The sequence below is a fragment of the Ips typographus genome, linkage group LG14 (assembly GCF_016097725.1).
Source record: "Ips typographus isolate SLU linkage group LG14, UJ_Ityp_2.0, whole genome shotgun sequence".
Lineage (NCBI taxonomy): Eukaryota > Metazoa > Arthropoda > Insecta > Coleoptera > Curculionidae > Ips > Ips typographus.
In genome coordinates, this window is record NC_138435.1 from 4,991,242 (window position 1) to 5,016,796 (window position 25,555).

The 25,555-nt window shown below is 32.6% G+C and overlaps 1 long non-coding RNA gene across 8 annotated transcripts; it reads right to left on the reverse strand.

Annotated features, from left to right (window-relative positions):
- Positions 1-25,471, reverse strand: LOC145737473 (uncharacterized). 8 transcript variants are annotated; one of them, XR_014180397.1, is made up of 5 exons: positions 25,296-25,471; positions 25,023-25,206; positions 5,294-5,411; positions 4,704-4,876; positions 1-3,095 (listed from the first exon to the last, which is right to left on the reverse strand). It is a non-coding gene; the product is annotated as an uncharacterized LOC145737473 (long non-coding RNA). The 8 variants fall into 8 exon arrangements; XR_014180396.1 differs by having other exon boundaries at positions 5,298-5,411; positions 25,011-25,206; positions 25,296-25,470; XR_014180393.1 differs by having other exon boundaries at positions 25,011-25,206; positions 25,296-25,469.
- Between the last annotated feature and the right edge of the window lie 84 nt (positions 25,472-25,555).

The following is a 25,555-nucleotide window of genomic DNA, read 5'->3' on the forward strand; positions in this document are numbered from 1 at the left end:
TACAAGTTGCTATGGATTTATTTAATTCTGAGTTGGTTGAAAAAAGTATAAATGATATTTATGAGTGGATAAGTAACAAAATTCCATTGTATGCAGCTTTTCATGGTAATACAGATGATTATTATTAATCTATTGAAGATTCAGTACAAGTTTTAAATGAACTTCTGCATTTTCAATATAATAATGATGAAACAAGTATTTTAAATTTTTTAACTGATTGTATTATTGTTATTGATAAAAAAACTTCCAAAAGTTAATACTATACATATTTTAGGACCTCCTGGATCAGGGAAATCTTATTTCATAGATTGTTTAATTCATTATTTTTTTAACTTTAGTCAAATTGGAAACTTTAATAAGTATACTTCATTTCCATTACATGATTGTGTAAATAGACAAATTTGACTATTTAATGAACCAAATATTGAGCCAGGGGCATTAGAAACATTAAAATTATTGTTAGGTGGTGATTCGTGTCCAGCAAAAATTCAGTAAAGGGTGTCTCAGAAATAATTTCGTTTTTGGATCTGTCCTATGGCGCAATACGCATGTTTCGGAGAAAGGAAATAGTTGGCAAACGTTTGGCAACATTGCTAAGATTTAGTTGCAATGGAGCGTTTTACGGGACCGCAACGTGCTTTTTGTGTTCGTGCGTTTTATAAAAACAATGATTTATATGTCCTTGTGCGTCATTTGTACAGGAATCATTTTAACATAGCAAGAATGAGAGATGTCCCAAGTGCAAATTTGATTAAATATTGTATAAGAAAGTTCGAGAACAGTGGAAACACGATGACTAGTAAACCGCTTGGACGCCCAAGGTCAGCGAGATCGAACGAAAACATTGAACGTGTACGCCAATTCGTTAACGAGGATCCCCGGCAATCATTAAGATTGCGTGCAGCGTCTTTCATTTTGCATAAGTCGACTGTTCGTCGCATTATTCGCAAGGATATGCATTTCCATCCATACAAGATTGTTATCACACAAGAATTAAAATCGCAGGAGCCCGCTAATCGATCAGAGTTCTGTAGAATAATGAGAGAGGACTTCAACGGTTGCAACAACATATGGTTTTCTGATGAATCCAATTTTCACATTAACGGACATGTTAACAAACAGAACTGCCGATATTGGGCCGAGCAGAACCCGCAAAATCTTTATGAGACGCCATTACACTCGCCTTATTGTCTGGGCTGCTATGTCAAGGCAAGGAATCATTGGCCCGTATTTTTTTAAGGACACTGTTACATCTGAGCGCTACTGCCACATGATTAAGACTTTTTTAAGTCCTGCAATTCAGAACCATGGTGGCTACAATAGAAACACGTTTTTCCAACAAGATGGAGCGACTCCTCATGTCACGAATGCTTCCTTGGCTGCTCTTGATCAGTTATTCCCAGGGAGGATCATCAGTCGCAGAGGAGACATTAACTAGCCACCAAGAAGTCCCGATTTGACACCAGCAGATTTCTTTTTATGGGGACACCTCAAGAGTAAGGTAGTAACCCCACCGCCACAGGATTTAAGAGAATTGAAGCAAAAAATACCAGATGAAATTAACGCTGTTCCTCGTGCAATGCTTCAGAGAGTGATCGAAAACTTCGGTTCGAGATTACGAGAGTGTGAAAACATGAACGGTGCTCATTTATCCAATACTCTTTTCCATAAATAAAAATTTAATGTTGAGGCTTTCCTTTGGTAATAAATTTATTTAGAAAAAAATGTTTATTGCATATGTTTTTTTTTATTGCATAAAATAAGCAAATGTTTTTGAAACACCCTTTATAAGAATGATATTCTAGACACGCCCTAAATAATCTGCCTCTAAAGAAAAAAAAGGTTTTTTTAAAAAAATTGTTTTTGGATCATTTGGGTCAATTAACTTGTCCGAGAAAACCCATTCATCCTGGCAAGTTTTAAAAGAATACTATTTGACATTCATTATTTGAAACTTCTAAGTAACATTGTATATTAGGTTATTAGGTGTAACAACAAACTGGTTCTGTCACCTTTGGATTCAACAGCACGCTACAACAAGGAATGTGTATTATTTTCCAATTGATGGAATGGTTTAATGAAAACCAGGTGGAGAGCTTGAACAATTTTGTCTGCTCGAAAAAGGCATCTCCGTCTTTCATAAACGATGATATTTCTGCCGTAGACAAGTGGTGCACTTTGTCAAAAATGTGGAAGATCTAACTTTGAAACAAATAGTTCAGATAGTGATATCAGTTCCTTGTAGCAATGCTTATGGGAAAGATTTTCAACTTAATGAACCAGTTATATAACTGAAATGGTGAAAGCAGAACTTTGCATACGTTCTAGCATTATGCCCTCCTGTCCCGAATTGTATTCACCGTTAAGTGATAAACCAGAACTTTTAAAGTCTGCAACATTTAATACAAAATACTATTGTAAATGTTGACATAATATGCAATTAGTTAAGTTTTAGAGTTCGTTCTTTAATAAAGTTTTAATTTGGATTTATAAATTTTTTGTGTGTTTTTAATTATCTTACATAAAAAAGCGATTGAAAAATCACCTAGTACCTATTAACCTCTCGAAAAATTTTTGTTTACTGTGTTTTTGCTCCCCTATTTTCCAAGAGGCGTTTCTTTTATAAAAAAGGTGGCAATCGTATTTATTCCTCGATTGATTTTGCTGCAGAATGTCAATCAGTTGAAAAGTAAATCGTACGTTTGATAGATATAAATGGTTGATTGCTGGTCTATGTTCACTCCCAATGTCAACTTCTGCACAGTTACTCAGTTCGCCATGCGTAGATTGACATTAAAAAGAATGACACTTTTCCTAATACTTCGCCATTTATTCGGACATTAAATGAAAATTCTTGAGCCAAATATTGTGAAGATGTCGAATCAATAAATTACGGTAACAGTAGTAATACGTTTTCATTAATGTGGAACTAAAATATATGTTCTCGGTAATTGCTCAATGCTGCATATGGCAGAACAATAAAGCAAATAAAACTACCCACAACCCCCGCCTCCATCTTCAATTTATTAATAAAAAATAGGAATTCCACTCCTCACCTGGACGACTAGTTTTGCTTCTCACCACCGGGACAATGTCTGGAACAAAAAAATATATTAATTTTAGTATGTATTTTGAAACCAATTTCTAAGCTTGCAAAACAAACACTTGCTTCTGCGATTTTTAAAAGGTGATTATTTTATAAATAAAACATATCTGTATAAAAATCTGCGTTTGACAGTCCTACGCCTAACTCACAACGTACCACAAATTTGGTTCCATCTGTACTCAAGTCTATGAGTTGGAACGTATTAATAGCGTCCCAAAAAAAAAAAAAAAAATTTACTATACCACATCATATCAGTTCCTAGATTCCGTTAAAGCGTCAGTTCAACAATGGAATTTTTAATAGTGACAAAAAATATTCGCGGTTTTAAATTATAAAGTGTTTCCATTAAAAAAAAATCAAATGTTTGTACCATAGTTCAAAAACCGACGACGCTAGAAATTTACTACGCCACTGGATTCTACAGAAAATGTTTTTAAAAATCCGTTTTAACTTCTTCAAAAAGTTTAAATTATATCTGAGATACCTCAAAAGTGATATTTTTCAATTGTTCCCTAACAAAAAAATGTTATGAGAATTCTGCTGTAGCCATGTGTAATTTCAAACAAAAGTAGCAAACTAGTTTTTGAATATACGATTACCGCACCTTAACAAAAAAGATGGTACCTACAAATAAGCGTAATAACCAACAAACATTTTCAAAAACTTTTAATTCGATGCGCATTTTATTGCTAAATAATTATGGTGCAAAAACATACTTTAAACAACTAATTATTACTAAAAGACCTTAAAAAACCTATTATACAGGTTGCTTAAATTTGGATAAACAAATTTGAATTTATTTTTCTTCAAAACCGCGGCAGATATTTTCATAAATCTTTGAAGGTAACTGTCATCAATACGAGTTAAAGCACGTTTCGCAATAAAAAGCGAGATGCAAGTCATGACGTTGTATGTACCGCTATGCAATTATATGAAACGTAGGGTTGAGCAATTGCTAGCAATTTATTTTTCATTATTCTACTCCGAATACTATCTTTTTTCTCGAATTAATTATAGAGAAATGTAACTTTGGCGTGAAAACGCCGGAAATGCTTATTTTTAAGGCGCTGTAAAACTCAATACAAACAAATTTCAAAGCTACGCAACTTCAACAACGAAAGGTAAATTCGGTATTGTGATGGTGGCTTAAGGACATAGTGAGGTCGCTGGATGGAATCAGACCAATGTACTCAAACCTGAAGTAGCATTAGCTTTAAAACGATGCAGCGTCAAAAAACTAAACTCACTTTAGTATTTCGTAAAAAATGAGATCGAACAAGTGCTCCCCGTCTGGACGGTAAAGCTAAGAAACTTTTTTAAGAGAAATTCGGATCACCTGAGTGTCCAAATTTATCTTGAAAAGAATTTCGACCATAGGAAACAGCAGTTCAAAACTCTGACTCTTACAGCGTTTTGCCTTTAGACTATTTTTTAACTAGCCTTTGTTTATCGATCTTTTACGTTATGTCTGTATTATATTGTCACGATAGAAATAAATCAAATTTATTTCACTTGAACGGAAACATTAAAAAATGTGGAATTCATATTACCTACTTGAGCGGAAACATAAAAAATGTGGAAGGCGGTTAAAATGTACCTGCACTTATGATGCAATAGCTAAACTATGCACCGGAGGAGTATAACCGGATGCTGGGTTGTAACATATGCGAAATAGCGAGGGTCGACAGGTCGTCACGAGTGGTCGGCTAAAAGAGACTAAGTCTGGAAGCTTCTCATTGGTGGAACCAGTGTTTGGCATGAAGTTATATCCTAGAGGGATAATTTCAGTCAGTCCTGCTTTGCCGACCAGAAACTCGGAAATGGCGCTACAAGTGACAAGCCTCTCTCCAAGATTCTATCTTCATTAGAAGTGTAAGTATTACTATTGTACTTTATTTTTGTGTATTGATCTTACACCTATTTAATTATGATTTTATTAGAAGTTAGTAACGTTTTTATAAGATAGTAAACCGCTTATCTTATTAGTTAGTAAGTTATGAGTTGTTTAGGTTAAGGAACTTATTTAATAAAATTTAATGGTGTGTAACTGTGTAATGTGTTTTATTTCACACTGAAACGAGATCCCAGGCAGTAAACTTGCATTCAATTCAACACGTCACGTTAGTCGTGGCAATATAATACCTTTAAACGTATTAAACCTATTTTATTAAAAAAATTATTTTTTACCTACTGAAAATTTTATAATTTGTCACTCGCAACGTTACGGAAATGGCCGCCTCACTTAATATACTAATTAAGCAAATCCTCTAGTTTAGACAGCTTTTATTGTCCGTATGTCAAGGTGCTAGAAATTAAATGGCGATTATGTAGAAAAGTTAACAAAGGTCTAATAAAAAAATAATCTTAAAAAAAATTTGATTTATAGAGCATTTTTTTTGTATGTCAAACGGCCCTTGCTTAGTAGTTGCCTGAAATAATGATGTAAGTAACCAGACAATAGTGTGGTTTAAACTTCAGATCATGCAAACATTACTTTACACTTCAACTCATTAGAGGAAAACGGTGTTCCATATCTATGCAATGTTATTGTCATGTTATGTAAATTTGGTTGGCAATACAATCACCTCTGTTATGACATGAAACTAAAGTTATAATAATCAGACTATACCTCATTATTACTATTACTTTAAACATGTCTTTAGACAACAGTACATACATGGTGTTTTCTAACAATTGCAAAAAATCTTAATCATCGATTATACATCAAGAAATAATGCCAGTTTGCTATACAGGTAATTCAAATTCGACCCTCACCATTGGGAGAAAGTTTAAATTGGGGCAAAGTTGCGTCATTTAAAGCTCAACCAAATGCAGTAGTAAACATTTTGATTTTCCGAGTACTTCCGAAGATATTCAAAAAAAAAACTGAAAATTTTAATTTTTAATTTTATTTATTTCTAACCTTATTTGAAGAAATATTCCAAAACTAAAAGCATCTTTTCATTGCCACTTTTTCCCAGCTATTCGATGATAGATTCATATTTGCCGGCCGACGTTTTTTGGTAGCCATCATCAACTTTCTTTTTTCTTATGGGGGCCATATTGGATTTTTAATCCACCAAATAGTACGTTTTATGCTGATTTTAAGCCTGGTTTATAAAACAAAATTTAAATTTAGATTTAAATTTAGTAGTAAATTTAAATTTAGCTGTAACTCTAAAAAAATATGGTGTTCATAAAAGAAATATTTCAAGTCTTAAATCAATGACTACTAAACGCCAAAGTTGTCATTTGCACTCATTGACATCAAAAACTCTCAAAATATTAAGTGACATTCGGGATTCCCACATACCCAGTGTTGTGATTTTGGAATACACAAACACAAAAATAGAAATTGGAAAAAACTAAATATACTAGGCTTCAGTTTAACCGTTTAACAGTGACCTTTAGCTGCCAGGAAAAACCGTAACCAAATATTCAAATTCAAAACACAAATCAGCTGATTGTGTTCATTGGGGACGCTTGCGCAGTAGCAAGATAATTTAACTTTAGCCCTTAACTTTAAGAAAATTTAGAATTTTAAGTAAATCCAAGGTCAGGAGATACAGCTAAATTTAAGGTTAAAGTTAAATTCATTTATGAACGTCTTGATTTAAACACTAGTCTTATTCTTAAAGTTAATACTAAATTTAATGCTAAATTTAAATTTGGTTTTATAAACCAGGCTTTAGTGATGTATAATCAGTTATGATTTGCTTCCTAAATAACAAAACAATTGAATAAAAAACTAATTTTACCTTTGTTGGCTTTGAGGTTATGAGAGGTTTTATGAAGATTACTTGGTAGTACTTGTCACACGCAATTGGCCTGAACATACTTAGACACAATGAAGAAAATGAGGCAATATTATTTTAAGCTTCAACACAAATTTGGTACTAAGTTAATAATATGAGAGCAAACCAACTGTAATCAGTAAGCCAACAGCACCACATAACTTTATTTAGTTAAAACTTAACCAAAACATAGCTTGATTTGATGTTTTTTCAAAATTCCATATTAAATTATTTAAACTTGCAATTAACATTACAAAAAAAATCAATTTGCCAAAAAATGAAGTTCCTAAATGATGATCTTTCTCTTGGAAACATAAATGACCGGTTTAAGTTAGAGATGCTACCAAATCTCTTCTGATTAACCTAAATTCTGCAGCAATCCTTGTATAATAATAACATTTTTCTTTTCTAGATACATTTTTAACTTGACTTGCTCTAATAATCGTCCGAATTATCGTGTTTGACAAGTACTGTCAAATAATGACATTTCATTAAAACGTCTCATTAACTCAAAGCCAACTAAAGTAGAATTAGTTTTTATTGAATTTATTTTGTCATTTATGAAGCAAATCATAAGTCATTTATACATCACTAAAATCAGAATAAAACTATTTGGTGGGCTAAAAATTCAATATGGCGCCCATAAAAAAAAAGAAATGATGATGGACTGCCGAAACGAAATGTTCGTGTGGCAAATTGGAATCTATCATCGAATAACTGGGGGAAAACATGACAAAGCAAAGATGCTTGTAGATTTGGGATATCTCTTCAAATAAGGTTAGAAATAAATAAAACACAAAAAATCAAATTACAGAATTTTTTCGGATATCTTCGGAAAGCACTCGGAAAATCGAAAATTTTTAAAACGGTATTTGGTGAGCGTTTAAATTGCGCAATTTACCCAAATTTAAACTTTCCTCGTATCTCATAGGGTTTCTGAGATCCACATGGTGAGGGTCGAATTTGAATTACCCGTATAGATCATATTTCAAAAATGGTTGGTTGTACAGAAATACAGGGTGTTGGAAGAAATCATTTATTCTTCAGTATCGGTAACTGTTTTCAAGCAAATTATCTCACCGCCTCAGTACGCTAACCCTAATGAAGATTCACCGAGTCAGCACTGTCAGCAGATCCCCTCCACAGTCAGTGCGGACATTGGTCATTTCCATATTTTTTCTAGTTAGTTCGGTCAATTTATTAATCTAGTTAAGACATATTCTTTAACTGTATCTTTTGGTATTATTAAAGCTTTTTAAAAGAAGTCTTCTGGTGCGTGACAGTTATTTGGCGCAAGTCGGTAGGATATTTGGGGTCGATCGTATCGAACGATAGACTTTCGTGTTAACGATTTACCGAATATTGAATTTTTGAGACTTTCCGTGCCGTGGTGTGTTGGATCTATCGAAGACGCAGCAGCCATTCAAGAAGACTGGGACTTGGAACCAAATCGTCCAGCTCCGCAAGGATAACGTTTAGAGAGGACTCCATTGCCAAATTTAGACCGTTAGACTTATAGTACAATACCAACGCAATGAAGATATTGATTGTTTGTTTTATGTAAGTACCAATTGTTTGATGTCTTCCGATTCTGAAACCGAAGGTTCACTTTGAAACCCGACTCTCAAATTTTTGAAACAGTTAATCATAAATATAATATTTCTTTAAAACCATCCGTTTTATCAAACGTTACAAATACATTTTCACAAAACAGTAACCAAGATAAAATTTAGAAGCAATATGTCGCAAGCATTTAACTCTGAATATCTCAAATGTGTTCCTGTTTTCGATGGAAACCCGAACGATCTGAATAGATACTTAGCAGTTTGTGAAGCCATTATAATGAATCTATGATAATACAAATCCCGGAAGCTTTTAAAATGTCTATCTGCTAAATCGTTAATTTCGAAACTACAAGGAAATGCTAAGTAGTTATTAATATACAAAACGTAGCTACTTGGTATGATGTAAAAAGTACATTGACTCGAAATTTTGCAGACCAAAGAGACGACAAGCTGTCTGAATCGCGATCTTGTTATGATGAGGCAAAATCCTCATGAACCTCCTCAACAATTTTTACGATAGAATTTTAAATATTTTGAACTTACTGTGTGCCTACATTGATTTCATGAAACTACTGGTTTAGCTAAACAATTAAAACGAGATCTATATCAAAAATCTGGCTCTTAAGACATTCCCTTTCTGGATTTAAGAGAACCGCTAGGGACAACATTAAGATGTATGAAACCTGTTTCTCTTAGCGAAGCTTTACAGTACGTGTTGGCCGAAGATAACGCTCATTATTTTCAAAATCCATCCTTCAAACCACCTATTAAGAATTCCTTTGGACCAAATGCTCAAAATATGACACCAGCACGCCCACACATAAAGCAAAATCAACCAATTCAAAGACACAGTAGTTTCCCAATGAACTTTCCTTTTAATAATGGAAATAATTTTAACAGAATACAAAATTCATTTTCCACTGGTCCAATTCCAATTCAACCCAGACCTCCAATGAGGCCTCAAAGATATTTTACTAATTCTCAAGTATTTGGCTCACCAAGACCCTCACAATTTCCAATTCAATTCGTAATACAAATGTGTTTAAACCTAATCCAAATAGACAACTTGACAAACCAACTCCAATGAGTTTATGCACTAGAATAGTTATTCAACCCATCGTTTTCCACGTTTTCCTCAACCTTCCACTTCTTATAACCCACTGCAAACCAGAATTTTATTCTGAGGAGTTATATAACACAGAAATTCAACAAGTAAATAACATGGAAGAACAGTTTACCGGAGCAGTTTCTAATCAATATGCATATTTTTATGATGAAGACACAGGTCAATATTCAGTAGATGAAACCTCAAATGACACTGAGTTGAACCAAAATACCTGTGACATTGACAATGAAATTGCAAATTCAAATTTTTCAATAACGCCTCTCGAGAACGAACAAACTTAATATCACCACAAACGCCTCAAAAATTTTCATTTAATTTCAACAGCTCAAATGCAAGTGAATTAGCTTACATTGTTTTTCCTGAGTATAATATTAGAGTGCTCATTTATTCCGGCTCAACAAAGTCATTCATTGACCCTGAAATTGCATTTAGGTTTTTTCCAAATTCTATAGTAAACGATCCATTTATTGTATCAACAGTTTTTCAATCAATCTCAGAATGATTACAGTGCAATAATACCTGCATCTAAAATTTTCAATCTACCAGAAATTTTAAATTGAAATTTTATCTATTTAATTTCATGAATTATTTAATGGACTTATTGTTTTTAGACATCCTCAAACAGTTAAAAGCTAATGTCGATTTTGAAAGCAGTTTCTTAACAACTCCTTATACTAAAATAAAAATATCATATCATAAACTAAAAAATTCCAAAATTTAATAACCTGTGTCGCCTCGAACTGAACAGGTTATTACAATTCGAACTTCAATAAAAACGGCGAAATAATTATACCTTACCAAAATTTTGATAACAATTGTGAAATTCCAGAAAGTCTCAGTCTGGATCATTTAAATCTGAAGAAAAGTAAAAAATTTTTAAATTAATTTGTGAATATTCAGACATTTTCTATCGCGAAAATACTCCATTAACTTTTACGAGTAAAATCAAACATAAAATTCGTACTGCTGATGAGATACCAATATACACAAAGTCCTATCGATATCCCTTCATACATAGAACCGAAGTTGAGAGACAGATAAAACAAATGCTTGATCAAAATATCATCAGACCGAGTAATTCTCCGTGGTCCTCACCTATTTGGGTAGTACCGAAAAAGTTAAACGCTTCGGGAACACAAAAATGGAGAGTTGTTGTTGATTACCGCGGTTTAAATCAGAAAACCATTGATGATAAGTATCCCTACCTAACATCAATGATCTTCTCGATAAGCTCGGAAAATGTCAATATTTTCGACACTTGATTTGGCGAGTGGTTTTCACCAAATCGAGATGGATCAAGACGATATTGAAAAACAGCCCTTCAGCACTGATCAAGGTCATTATGAATATACGCGCATGCCATTTGGTTTGAAGAATGCCCCCGCTACCTTCCAGCGAGTAATGGACAACATACTTCGTGGTCTCCAGAATGAAAAATGTGCCGTATATCTAGATGATATAATTATTTATTCTACATCCTTACAAGAACACATCGAAAAATTAAAATCAGTTTTCGATCGTTTACGCGAATCCAATTTTAAAATCCAACTAGACAAATCAGAGTTTCTGAAAAAGGAAGTCGCCTATCTAGGACACATCGTTACCCCAGAAGGAGTGAAACCTAACCCAAACAAAGTAGAAGCTATCAAAAAATATCCCATACCAAAAACTACAAAACAAATAAAAGCATTTCTCGGACTTTTAGGATATTACAGACGTTTTATAAATAATTTTGCTAAATTAACAAAGCCTTTGACAAAGTGTTTAAAAAAGGGTGCAAAAATCGAGCATAACACCGAATTTATAGAATGTTTTGAAAAATGTAAATCCTTGCTGACCAATGAACCTATACTAAAATACCCTGATTTTACTAAAACATTTAACTTGACCACCGACGCAAGTAACGTTGCAATTGGCGCTGTTCTATCACAAGGCAAGGTAGGACAAGATCTCCCTGTAGCTTATGCGTCGCGCACGCTCAATGATTCGGAACAAATTATTCTGTTATAGAAAAGGAATTGTTAGCCATTGTATGGGCTACGAAATATTTTAGACCTTACATTTTTCGGACGTAAATTAATATCATCACTGACCATAAACCGCTTCAGTGGCTTTTTTCTCTAAAGATCCAAATTCTAAACTTCTTCGTTGGAGAATCAAATTGGAAGAGTATGACTATAATATTATGTACAAAAAAGGTAAACTTAATAGTAATGCCGATGCTCTTTCAAGAATAGAAATCCACGCCAATGAAACTCATCATTTATTAGATAACACTGATACTAATAATTTGGATAAAGACCAACCGCAACAAAATAATTCTGAAATAGATCAAATCATTCAAGACGCTTTAAAAACACATTTTCCAGACGAGACTGACAACGTATCACTTATCGTACATACGGACAACGACAGTATAGAATCCCGAGTTAATGAACCCACAGTACCTTCAGTTATGCAAGAAAATGAACAACCAGCTGATGACGATGACGTCACGGTGCATTCAAACCTTGAAAATCCTGTAGTAGGTATACCCGTGAGTAACACTGCAGTTAACTTTGGTCAAAATCAAATTATTTTCAGTTTAGTATCACATTCTCCAGCAAATCCCAAAATTACAATTTTGTTTGAAAAGAAAAAGAGAATACATGTTCAATTATCGGAAAACAACTTTGAAATTGATGTTGTAAATTTTGTCAAGGAATATGTATTACCAGGTGTTCAATATTACATTTATTTTGAAACCCTGATATATACGAGAAATTTTCAGCCACAATTCAAAAATATTTTAAATGGCCGTCCATTAAACTTTTAAGATGTCTTAAAAAACTAATTGATGTAACCGATAAAACGAGTATTAAGGAAATAATTAAAAATTACCACGAAGGAAAAACGAACCACCGAGGTATTAATGAAACATACCAACGTGTTAAAACAAAATATTATTGGCCCAATACCAAAGACGCTATACAAAGTTTCATTAATGATTGCGATATTTGCCAACAAAGCAAATATGAGCGTAATCCAATCAAAATAAAATGAATTTAACACCAACAGCCAGGTAAACCCTTCGAAATTGTACATCTTGACACTTTTACTTTGGAACAATCTAAATTTTTGACAATCATTGATAGTTTTTCCAAATATGCGCAAGCCTATTTCCTAAATTCGCTTTCAACCACAGAAATAACGGACAACTTGATTCAATTTTTCTCTCATCATGGCATTCCAAAACAAATCATCATAGATAATGGAACCGAGTTTAAAAATTCAGTTGTGACCGAACTTCTCGAGTTACACAAAATCAAAATCCATTTTATTTCACCATACCACCCTCAGTCAAATGGACAAATAGAAAGATTTCATAGTACTATTATCGAACATATCCGTTTACTTAACACTCAAGGTTTTGCTAAAATATCAGTTAGAATGAAAATGCTTTACGCTATTTTATCATATAATCATTCAATACATTCTTCAACGCAATTAAAACCTATCGACGTTGTAAATGGTCATATTTGTAATGACGACCCATTTAATCTTGAAATAGATAAAATTCTAGTAAACGATTACATTAATGACCATAAAGAGAAAACAAAATTATTGTATTCAAAATTGAATTCAGATCTCATGAATAATAAACAAAAACTCATTGAGAAAAGGAATGAAAAACGAGACGAGACTAATATTTTTCAACCTGATCAAAAGGTATACATTAAGAAACACATAAGACAAAAAAGTGCTAATAAATATTCTAAACCTGTTAAATTAACTGGAACCAACCCTGTAAGAAAGGTAGTTTCTACCGAACGACAACCAAAGGTTCACATGGATAATTTAAGACGACCTCTGCAAAAAACATACTCATTCGACTAATTCTTGGTATTCAATTTCAGATTAACTGGAATTCTCGGATTTGAAGAAAAAATTGCCATCAAGAAACTTGATAACAATCCTGGAATAATTCCACTAAAACTAGGATCAGCAAGAGTAGAAAAATATTCCCACGAACTCATACATTTTTACGACTTGAATCCAATCATTGAAGAAATTAATAAACTTAAAAATGAATCACTAATACTTCAACAACTTGTAGAAACAAATGAAGATTATCAATTTGAGATTTCTAATTATCTAAAAATTCTTAAATTTGCCGAAAATAGAGTCGACACAAAACTTTCTGAAATTTTGCCTCAACCTCTAAGAACCAAACGAGGACTAATCAATACAGTGGGATCGATTTTCAAATCAATCACAGGTAATTTAGATTATACTGATGGCGAACGATATGATAAATTGATTAACCAAGTTCAAACAAATCAAATTAAATTATCAAAAACAATACGTACGCAAAATTCTCTAACCGTGGCCTTAATAGATAAATTCAACGAAACGGTTCAGCAGATAAGGCATAACGAGAAATTACTTGAAACACGACTTCGTCAGATTTCATTATTTGTGGAAACGCAAACTCAACGTGAGAACGCGAATATGATAACCGACGTTGCTAACCAACTGATAAACATGTTTGAAATATTCACATCAATTTTGCAAGGCATAGAAAACTCTATCTCATTTTCTATGCTACAACAAATGCATCCGTCTATAATTAACACAGCTGATTTATATGTCGAATTGCTCAAAATAAAGCAGTTCTTAGAAAAGGATGAATTTCCTTTGAAATTAAATAAAAATACTATGCATTTATTTATTAAATACATCAGTATTAAAAGCTTTATCTACGGAAACAAAGTTGTATATGTACTTCGAATACCAATCTCATTTTCTGAAAGTTTTAAATATTATCACTTATACCCAGTTCCTATACTAACTGAGAGTCAGTTTCAAGTTATAGTACCGCGTAATAAGTACTTAATAAAAAACCAATTGTACTTTGCATATTCAAACAACCCCTGCAAAGAAATATATCCTGAGCATTTCTTTTGCGCAAATCTGGACATCGAACCTTTAAAGGCAAACAATCCCTGTGAAATCCAACTGTTGGGAATGAAAGATACTTCAAATTGCCAAAAAATGCCAATCAATCTATCTGGCACAATGATCACACGATTAGAAAACTCTAACCAATGGATTATAACGGTACCTAATGAAGAAAACGTTCAAATTGAAGTGCAATTCACAAAATGAAGTTCAACGACTTATCATGGGAACTTACTTGTTCGAAGTACCTGTAAGCTGCCGATTTAGTTCATCCAAAGGCACGGTAACCAACATCAAGTTTTTTGTTAACCAAACTCAACCCCATGTTGTTTCCTGACCTGGTCAACAAACCATCTAATCAACACAAAGTGCCCAAAAACTTCATGGAAATTCAGCTCACCGAAGACATGAATCTTGATGACCTAAAATCAATAAAAACTCAAATGTTGAATAATCAGCCGTTTCTATCTACAGAAACAATATCATATGTACCCAGTGTATGGACCATCGCCTGTTCCTGCCTTATGATCATAGTGGTAGCCTATCTCATTTATAAGAAGATGGAACGATCCCGTTGTTTGCCAAAAAGCAGAAGTAAACCAGCGGACAAAGAAGCTAAGGATCGTTTTAAAATAGAGCTAGCTGATGTCCAACTACCTCACTAACCCTCGTCGTTGGATCTCAGGGGGGAGGAATTATCTCACCGCTCAGTACGCTAACCCTAATGAAGATTCACCGAGTCAGCACTGTCAGCTGATCCCCTCCACAGTCAGTGCGGACATTGGTCATTTCCATATTTTTTCTAGTTAGTCGGTAAAATTTATTAATCTAGTTAAGACATATTCTTTAACTGTATCTTTTGGTATTATTAAAGCTTTTTAAAAAGAAGTCTTCTGGTGCGTGACAGTTATTTAGCAGATTTAATTTTTATTTTCAGAAAAAACATCTCAATTTCATAATGCACATTGATAGAGAAATTGGTATGTTTTTTCTGACAAATTTGTAAAATTGTGAATTTGTTATTTTCTCGAAAACTGTGACAGGTACAGAAAAAACTAAAGAAGCAAAAAAGTTTCTAAATTAACAGGAATATTTCATAAAAAAATCATTGTGGCACCATTAAAAAGTTTGTGGAAGGAGAAAGGAGGCCTTAAACCCCAAACAATAACACAGAACTAACACTCAAGTATTTCATTAATTTCATAACAAAGCATTTTTGAAATATGGTTTATACAGTTACAAATTTGATGCAAAAACATTGCTATCTCAGAAACTATAGTTGATAGAGCTTTAGTTAAATGAAGGCAAAGTTGCGCATTTGAATGCTAAATAATTTGGTTAAAATTTTTTTTTATTACTTCCGGAGATATCCGACAAAGAGCGAAAGTCAAATTTCTATTTTATTTTTTTACTACTTTATAATTGATTATTTTGGAAAATCAATGGCACCTTCTGGAGGCACTTTTTAGGCTCGTTAAGAAAATAGTTAGTTTTCAGCTCCGACGTTTCGATTTTTAGATACCATCATCAACTTAAATTTTTCAATACGGACCTGAACTTTTTATTTCGTTTTTTAGTAGCTACAGACCTCTTGAAACTAATGATGTGCCACACTTGTCAAAAAATTATATCTGCTGTACTTAAGTACCTATTTTTTTTTAAATATGCCTTTGGAATTCATATGTTGTCATAATGAGTAGATAATTTAGTTTGACATGATTTAAGAATTAGGTTTTGCTCTAACACTAAAAATAAAGTTTAAGCTGTTTCATCAAAACTCAACCTCCAAATCAAACATGTGAGTATCTGAAAAATAAATAATTAACCAAAAACATATTTTTTTAAATTAATGAATTGAAAAGTACTATAAGAAACTCTCTTTTTTTTATTATATTTATTTAAAATACTTAAAGTACCAAGTACGTAATACATTAGATATATTTTTTTGACGTGATATATCATTGATTTCGGAAGGTCTCTAGCTACTAAAAACAAAATAAAAAGTTTAGGTCCGTATTTGAAAAATTAAATTAAAATAAATTAATTTAATTAAAATAAGTTGATGATGGTATCTAAAAAACGAAACGTCGGAGCTGAAAACTAAAACTATTTTCTTGAGGAGCATAAAAAGTGCCTCCAGAAGGTGCCATTGATTTCCCAAAACTTTTTCGGTTTTTGTCGGATATCTCCCAAAGTATGAAAATTTTTTACATTTTTTCACCAAATTATTTAGCAATAAAATGCGCAACTTTGCCTCAATTTAACTAAAGCTCTATCAACTATAGTTTCTGAGATAACAATGCTAATGCATCGAATTTGTAACACCCTGTATAAATAAACTGGCATTATTTTTCGATGTAGAATAGATTTTTAAATAATTTTTTGCAATCATTAAAAAACACCCTGTATAATACATATTAATTCAATGTTGAGCAATTCGGTTTACTAAAGTGTATAATGATGTTTATTGTGTTAAATGTAAAACAATAATGAAAACAGCAATACATTTCATTTTAATGTTAAGGTGGATTTATGCAGGATGTTAAAATAGAATTAAGCTAAACTAATTTAGTACTAAGAAACATCAACATGTGTAATGGCATCTGGACATTTATGCAACTGAATTTTCTATTAAGTTTAGTTAAGTTAAATTAAGAAGTTGGTCAACTTTTAACTTTCTTAACTTAATATTACTTATTATTATTATTTGCTTATAGCACAGCCTGAATAGGATTTGGACAAATGACAAATGTCAATTACATCTTATCTTGATTAATGTTTTCTTCCTTTGTCAGATTTTTCCGACAAAGGGCTCTGTGGGCCTAATGCCTGTTTCCCCCACACTTCCAAGACAAATTTAAGTATCTACCGGTTGACCCAATAAGACTGTTTCTCGGCCATATCTCGGGAGCCGTTCGTCGTAGGACTTTAGTGTAAAAAAAATTATTGGGCCATGAAGAATTCCTATTTCCTACAACTACCCTACTAGAACACTTACACATAACATAATCCTCAAAACTACTTTAGACTAACTTTTTTTTTAAATATGTTATTTTGTAAATAATAATATACAGGGTGTCCCACTACGAAAGACCTCGATTGATATTGGAAAAAGTATAAATAGGAGAGTTTTGAAAATTTGGTAGGATACTGATGTGGGCATGCCCAATCCAACTAAAATATTTTCAAGATGGTTGCACTTCCGCTTATACCGGAAGTCGATCACAACTTTCTTATTTTAAATAGAACACCCTATATATTATTACATATTTGGATTCCTCACAAAATTCTGACCAACTTTTGTATAGAATGCCCTATGCCTATCTCTAGCCGTTTTCGAAATATTTGATGTTTTTCCAAAAAAGTGACAGTTGCAACGCTCAACATATTTTTGTACTATGTTAAAACCGTATTTCATTTTGCAATGAAACTTTGGGTTATTGTAAATAAAGGATCGTTTTATTAAACTGAGGGTGCGTAATGACTCATTTGTATACAGGGTCGTCAAAAAAAAATCATAAAGTTGCCACTAAAAAAAATGAAAAATCTCAAGTTTTTTAAATAGAAACCCACATTTTTTATGACGGAATCATTTTGAGCATTAAAAATTACTATAAGTTTCAATTTACTTGCCTATACCTAAATCCAACCCATTTCGTTTTATTTGAGAATAAACATTTTTTTATTAGGCTGCATGCTCGGCTGCATGGTTGGAATTAGCTGGTACTCTAGTTAGCCATGCTTTTGACACACGGTGATATTGGAGAACTGCAAAGCATGTTATGTTGAGCGTTGCAACTGTCACTTTTTTGGAGAAACATCAAATATTTCGAAAACGGCTAGAGATAGGAATAGGGCATTGTACACAAAAGTTGGTTAGAAATTGCAATTTCTACATTTGTATTATTAAGGATTGGTTTTGTTTTAATAGCTTTTATCTTCACATATCCCGTATTCTTAAAATTTTCAATTATTTGCTTGACAGCTTTTGGTGATGGCTTTGGTTTTTCTGGATAACGAGCGGCAAATACCTCACATGTTCTACTCACAACTTTATCACATTCTCCGTAAATAATAAACAGATTTAAGTAATCTTGGTTTGAATAACGTAACCGCGACGGCGATATTTGCAGTTGTCAAAACACTCAAAACTAGTGTTATTAACATCAAGGATATTAAACAGTCAAGGATTGCTCGATCGGCCGATTTTGTTTCCCGGCGGCGAATGAATTCTGACGTCACAGTGGGCCTTCGGGTGTACAATACGCTAAATATTCGACCGAGATGCTATGTACGAGATCATATTCGTGAATGATCGACTGCAATCGCGCATCGCGCAAAACAATCGCGCGAACGCGAGAGACCCATGGTGACGTAAAAATCGTCACCGGCCCGAGCCGATACCGGCAAGATTGCGCTTATGGGATTAAGCACTCCTTTACTGTTTACCGTCCTTGTATTAACATGCCCTGCAGGTCTCCAATATCACCGTGTGTCAAAAGCATGGCCAACTAGAGTACCAGCTAATTCCAACCATGCAGCCGAGCATGCAGCCTAATAAAAAAATGTTTATTCTCAAATAAAACGAAATGGGTTGGATTTAGGTATAGGCAAGTAAATTGAAACTTATAGTAATTTTTAATGCTCAAAATGATTCCGTCATAAAAAATGGGGGTTTCCATTTAAAAAACTTGAGATTTTTCATTTTTTTTAGTGGCAAGTTTATGATTTTTTTTTTGACGACCCTGTATACAAATGAGTCGTTACGCACCCTCAGTTTAATAAAACGATCCTTTATTTACAATAACCCAAAGTTTCATTGCAAAATGAAATACGGTTTTAACATAGTACAAAAATATGTTGAGCGTTGCAACTGTCACTTTTTTGGAAAAACATCAAATATTTCGAAAACGGCTAGAGATAGGCATAGGGCATTCTATACAAAAGTTGGTCAGAATTTTGTGAGGAATCCAAATATGTAATAATATATAGGGTGTTCTATTTAAAATAAGAAAGTTGTGATCGACTTCCGGTATAAGCGGAAGTGCAACCATCTTGAAAATATTTTAGTTGGATTGGGCATGCCCACATCAGTATCCTACCAAATTTTCAAAACTCTCCTATTTATACTTTTTCCAATATCAATCGAGGTCTTTCGTCGTGGGACACCCTGTATATTAACCTAGTTAAGTTATACTTTATTTTGTAATCATATTACAGTGTGTATTTCTTATCACATAGGCAGAAAGACCAAACTGGTCGATAGCCTGTCTCGTTGTAAACGAAATAAAGATTGTATATATATACATAAAATTTTCAGTTATTTCAACAACAAAGATGGTGTGGGGTGTTCAATTGATTTTGCAATAACCTGCTTTAACTTTTTAACGGTTTGACCGATTTTAACAATTTTCGTATCGTTGAAAAGAGCATCCTTTGGGCAATAAGAATCAAACAAAATATAGTTATTTTAGTTGAACCTTTCTCCGCCAGGGGGCTAGTTTTGACACCATGACCCATATACTAAAAAAATCAGAACAATCAAATGAAATGATATGTCCTAATATAGATGTAGCCAAATAACATCCAAATAGGCCAGGGAAAACCGTTTTTCAAAATCTCGATCCTAACATCAAACATTGGAAAGATTAATGGGTCTTTGAAAGCCAAGGATCGCGTGGTAAATGTTCTAAAACTATTAAATATTTAGCTACAAAATGAATAAGATGTTAAAGAGGCAGTTGTGAGTCTAAATAGAATTTATTTAGGCATTATTTAAAAAAATATATATCATCAGAACATTCATGTTGCTCCAAAGGGACTAAACGGATCCTGAACTTATTAAGTCACTTTAATATTACTCTTGGAATTCTTATTTACTTTTAGTTTAAAAAAGAAGCCTAAAAACCCAAATAAATAACTATATCCAAATTTCACATACTTTGGAATCATTAACAAAGTTTTTTTGTAAAATTTGAGGCCCCAAATCATTTTGCGTAAAATTGTATACTGTTTTTTTTTTTTCGTTTTTTAATAAAACCCATGAGAGGAAAAAGAAAGAGATCTAATGGCGACCCAGGTGTTCAAAATGGCCTCCGTTATTTTGAATGCACATCTGCAGACGCCTCAATTTCAGCTCTTGGGATGTTCAAGATGGCATTTCTAATTCTTGCAATCATATCCTCGCGGGAAGTTGGCCTTGTTGCAAAGACTATATCCTTAATCCTTCCTCAGAGATAAAAAATCGCAAAAAAAACAGTTTAAAATTTTACGCAAAATGTTAAATTTGGGGCATCAAATTTGACAAAAAATCTTTTTTAATGGTTCCAAAATATGTATAATTTGGTTATAGTATATTTATTTGGGTTTTTAGGCTTCTCTTCTAAACTAAAGGTAAGTAAGAATTTCAAGAGTAATATTAAAGTGACTTAATAATTTCAGGATGCGTTTAGTCCCTTTGGAGCAACATGAATGTTCTGATGATATACAGGGTATCTAAAAAGTCTGGAATATTGCAAATATCTCGAAAACTGCTGATTTTATTTTTCTCAAAATTTGCGTCTTGTTAAAGTAAATAACAGCGCATCGCGTGAGGGTGAAATGAGGTTCGCAAGTATACAGGGTCAGTCACAAAGTATACCAACTTTCTTAATTCAAACCTAACACACTGTATATTACTTCAGATTTTAAGAGTACTCATAAAGGCCAATTCAACGATCTACAGTATTGCTACTTTATTCTTAGTATTAGTCAATTTTATTTGAGGAAATTATGAAAACACTTAAACGTTAAGTAAATTAATTAAAACTAGCCCATCCAAAAAAAAAAAAAAATTTCACACCATTTTAAGTAATAGGAAAATTTGCCAATTAATTTAACATTATATTGACGTTAGCTGTCATTGTTACACCTATCATTGTTATAGGTAGGTACAAAAAAAAAAAAAAAAAAAAAAATTGTATATCGTTGAATTGGCCTTTATAAGTACTCTTAAAATCTGAAGTAATATACAGTGTGTTAGGTTTGAATTAAGAAAGTTGGTATACTTTGTGACTGACCCTGTATACTTGCGAACCTCATTTCACCCTCACGTCATGCGCTGTTATTTACTATAACAAGACGCAAATTTTGAGAAAAATAAAATCAGCAGTTTTCGAGATATTTGCAATATTCCAGACTTTTTAGACACCCTGTATATTTTTTTAAACAATGCCTAAATGAATTCTATTTAAACTCACAATTGCCTCTTTAACATCTTATTCATTTTGTAGCTAAATATTTAATAGTTTTAGAACATTTACCGCGCGATCCTTGGCCTTCAAAGATCCATTAATCTAATTTTTCCAATATTTGAGGTTAGGATCGAGATTTTGAAAAACGGTTTTCCCTGGCCTATTTGGATGTTATTTGGCTACTTTTTCATAAAGAAAAAGTCATATCATTTCATTTGACTTTTCTGATTTTTTTTTAGTATTTGGGTCATGGTGTCAAAACTAGCCCCCTGGCGGAGAAAGGTTCAACTAAAATAACTATATTTTGGTTGATTCTTATTGCCCAAAGAATGCTCTTTTCGACGATACCAAATTTGTTAAAATCGGTCAAACCGTTAAAAAGTTAAAGCAGGTTATTGCAAAAACAATTGAATACCCCACACCATCTTTGTTTTTGAAATAACTGAACATTTTATTTAACCAAAATTATAGATAAACTGGTTCTCTTTCAAAATGAGAAAAAATCTTTTTAGTTTATTATGAGAAATTTAGAGAAAATGCGATTTTAAAATTTAAATGGCAGTTATGCCGTCTGGTGGTTATTTTTAGATCTTGAAAATATTTTCCAGCGATTCTTCATGGCCGATTTACCCAATAATTTGTTTTACACCAAAGTTATAGAACGAACGGTTCCCGAGATATGGTCGAGAAACAGTCTCATTGGGTCACCCGGTACAACTAACTAAGTTCAAGTTGGAATGTGACAGATCCGATGCAAAATAACTATGCAACAACAGTCTAAAGTAAACTTATCTAAGATGTCCTTATAATCTACTTAGCCAAAGTTGGGGAAACTGACATAAGTGAATTGAGCAAATAACAAAACACAAAACCAAAACTGTAATCAAACAGTTAAGCAAAAGGTAAAAAAATAACCTTTTATCTATGAAAACAAATTAGTACAACAAAAGTACAAATGTACCTATCAATGAACTACCAAATGATATGATTACAAGCTAATATAAAGCTTGTTAAACAAAAAATTATGATTCAAAAAATGATTTGTATTATAAAAAGAATTTAGCTAAACAAAATGCCTGGAAAACTATTTCCGAGATCTTAGACAGTAAGGAGGACAACTTTGTTAGAAATTGTTCTGATCAAATACAGGAAGCAATTTATTTTAATAACATAAGTACAAAAAACCCAATTTGACAATGCCGATAAACAAAATAACTTGGTGAGACACATGCATACAGGGTGTTACAAATTTGAGGCATTAGCGTTGCTATCTCAGAAACTATAGTTGATAGAGCTTTGGTTAAATGGAGGCAAAGTTGCGCATTTTATTGCTAAATAATTTGGTAAAAAAAAGTCAAAACATTTTCATTACTTCCGGAGAAGTCAAATTTCTATTTTATTTTTTTACCACTTTATTAGCGATTATTTTGTAAAATCAATAGCACCTTGTGGAGGCACTTTTTTATGCTCTTCAAGAAAACAGCTTTAGTTTTCAGCTCCGACGTTTCGTTTTTTAGATACCATCATCAACTTCAATTTTTCAAATAAGGACCTAAACTTTTTATTTCGTTTTTTAGTAGCTACCGACCTTCTGAAAAAAATGATGTGTCACACTTGTCAAAAAAGTATATCTAGTGTATTACGTACTTGGTACTTAAAGTTTTTTAAATAAATTAAGCAATTGAAATTGATATGTTGTCATAATAAGTAGATAATTTAGTTTGATATAATTTAATAATTAGGTTCATTGCTGGTTGGTTTTTTGGTGAATTATTTATTTTTCAGATACTCGCATGTTTGAATTCGAGGTTGAGTTTTGAGGAAACAGCTTAAACTTTATTTGTAGTGTTAAAAAGAGCAAAACCTAAATCTTAAATCATATCAATCTAAATTGTCTACTCATTATGACAACATATAAACTACAAATGCATTAAAAAAAAAAACAAGTACCTAAGTACACTAGGTATAATTTTTTGACAAGTGTGGCACATCATTAGTTTTGGGAGGTCTGTAACTCCTAAAAAATAAAATAAAAAGTTCAGGTCCGTATTTGGAAAATCAAAGTTGATGATGGTATCTAAAAAACGGAACGTCGGAGCTGAAAACTAAAGCTGTTTTCTTGAAGAGCATAAAAAAGTGCCTCCAGAAGGTGCCATTGATTTTCCAAAATAATCAATAATAAAGTAGTAAAAAAATAAAATAGAAATTTGACTTTTTTGGTTTTCATCAGATATCTCCGGAAGTAATAAAAAATTTTTGCCTCCTTTAACCAAAGCTCTAGCAACTATAGTTTCTGAGATAGCAATGCTAACACCTTGAATTTGTAACACCCTGTATATTTTTGGGTCTGGTGCGATATAGGTGCAACCATATTTTTGTTTTTTTTTTTTTTTTTTGATGAAATTGATGTCATATTGTTTATTTAACTTAGTTCTACCCAAAAACGGGTGGTTGGAGCTGTTTGTTGGGAAAGGAATAGTAAAAAAATGCCTTTGAAAGTGGTCAGGTTACAAAAAGTACATGAAGGGTTTAATAGTTAAATAACTTGAAAATTTGTAAATTAAATAAGTATTTTTAATTTTTACATGCAAAGTGACACTTTACTATCTATAATTACAGTTGACAATGTTAACCTTAGTGTCAGATTCAAGGTCAGATTAGTACAAGGGGCAATGTTTATTTTTTGTAAATGTATTGAAAAAGATGCATGGTAACCTAGTGCTAACCAGAGTGGCTGATTCATATATGTAGCAATAATTATTAAGATCTCAAAAAGAGAAAAAATATGGAAACTTCCATTTTAACAAATTAAAAATCAATTTTTAGAATGACTTTACTAATTTTGAACAGAAAAACAGTTCTGTTTGACAACATTGCTAGGGTTGTTAGGCACCAAACAAAATGTTCAACAATCAGGCGGGTGGTGCTGGTACCGATCAAAAACAAGTCATTTATGTTTAGTATGGAGAATGCCATAGGAGTTTTTCCTGTGTGAAAGTGATTCATCCACCCTTATTTTGGTAAAAGTAAGTTAAATAAACAATCTGACATGGATTTCATCAAAAAAGAACTAAAAATAAGGTGGCCTCTAAATTGCACCAGAACCATATTTTTCTTAGCTGTTAATTTCATGCTGAAAATTGAATGTAACTACAAACCTTACTTTCATTTAGTATAATTCTAACTTGCTTTAATTTAACGTCTGCATAAACCCACCTTTAATTTAAGTAAAATCAGTTAACTCACCTTAAAACTTACTTTTTTATCCACCATTGTAATGTAGTTGCAAAAATTGCACATGATTTGGCTCTTCAACTTTATTGATATGTTGCACTTCTTGGTGGGTAATATGGGCCTCAAATAGGACAATTTCTTCAAAGAAGTTGTGCTTTCTCATCCAGATGAAAAATGGGAAAGTATTCAGCATATACGGGATAAGATTCTGTAAGATTTGTTAAATTTGTAGTAATGCAGCCATGTTGGTTACACAGGTTATGTATCAATTTGCCACTGTAATCAGTGTTCTCTTACCTGCGCAAGCAGCCGTTGTATCCATTGTGCTTATGCATATCAAAAACTCTACATTTCTACATTTGATTTTAGTGTATAATCTTCGTCAATTATTAGATAATTGTAATATAAATTAAAATAAAGTACAATTATTTTAAGCTGCATGCTGCATGCATGGCAATTTTTTTGACAACACGACAAAAAGCTAGCAATGCATAGTGACAAGCTGACAGCTGACAAGTCGGAAGTTTAAGGCGTATTTTGACGGCAGTACTAACCTG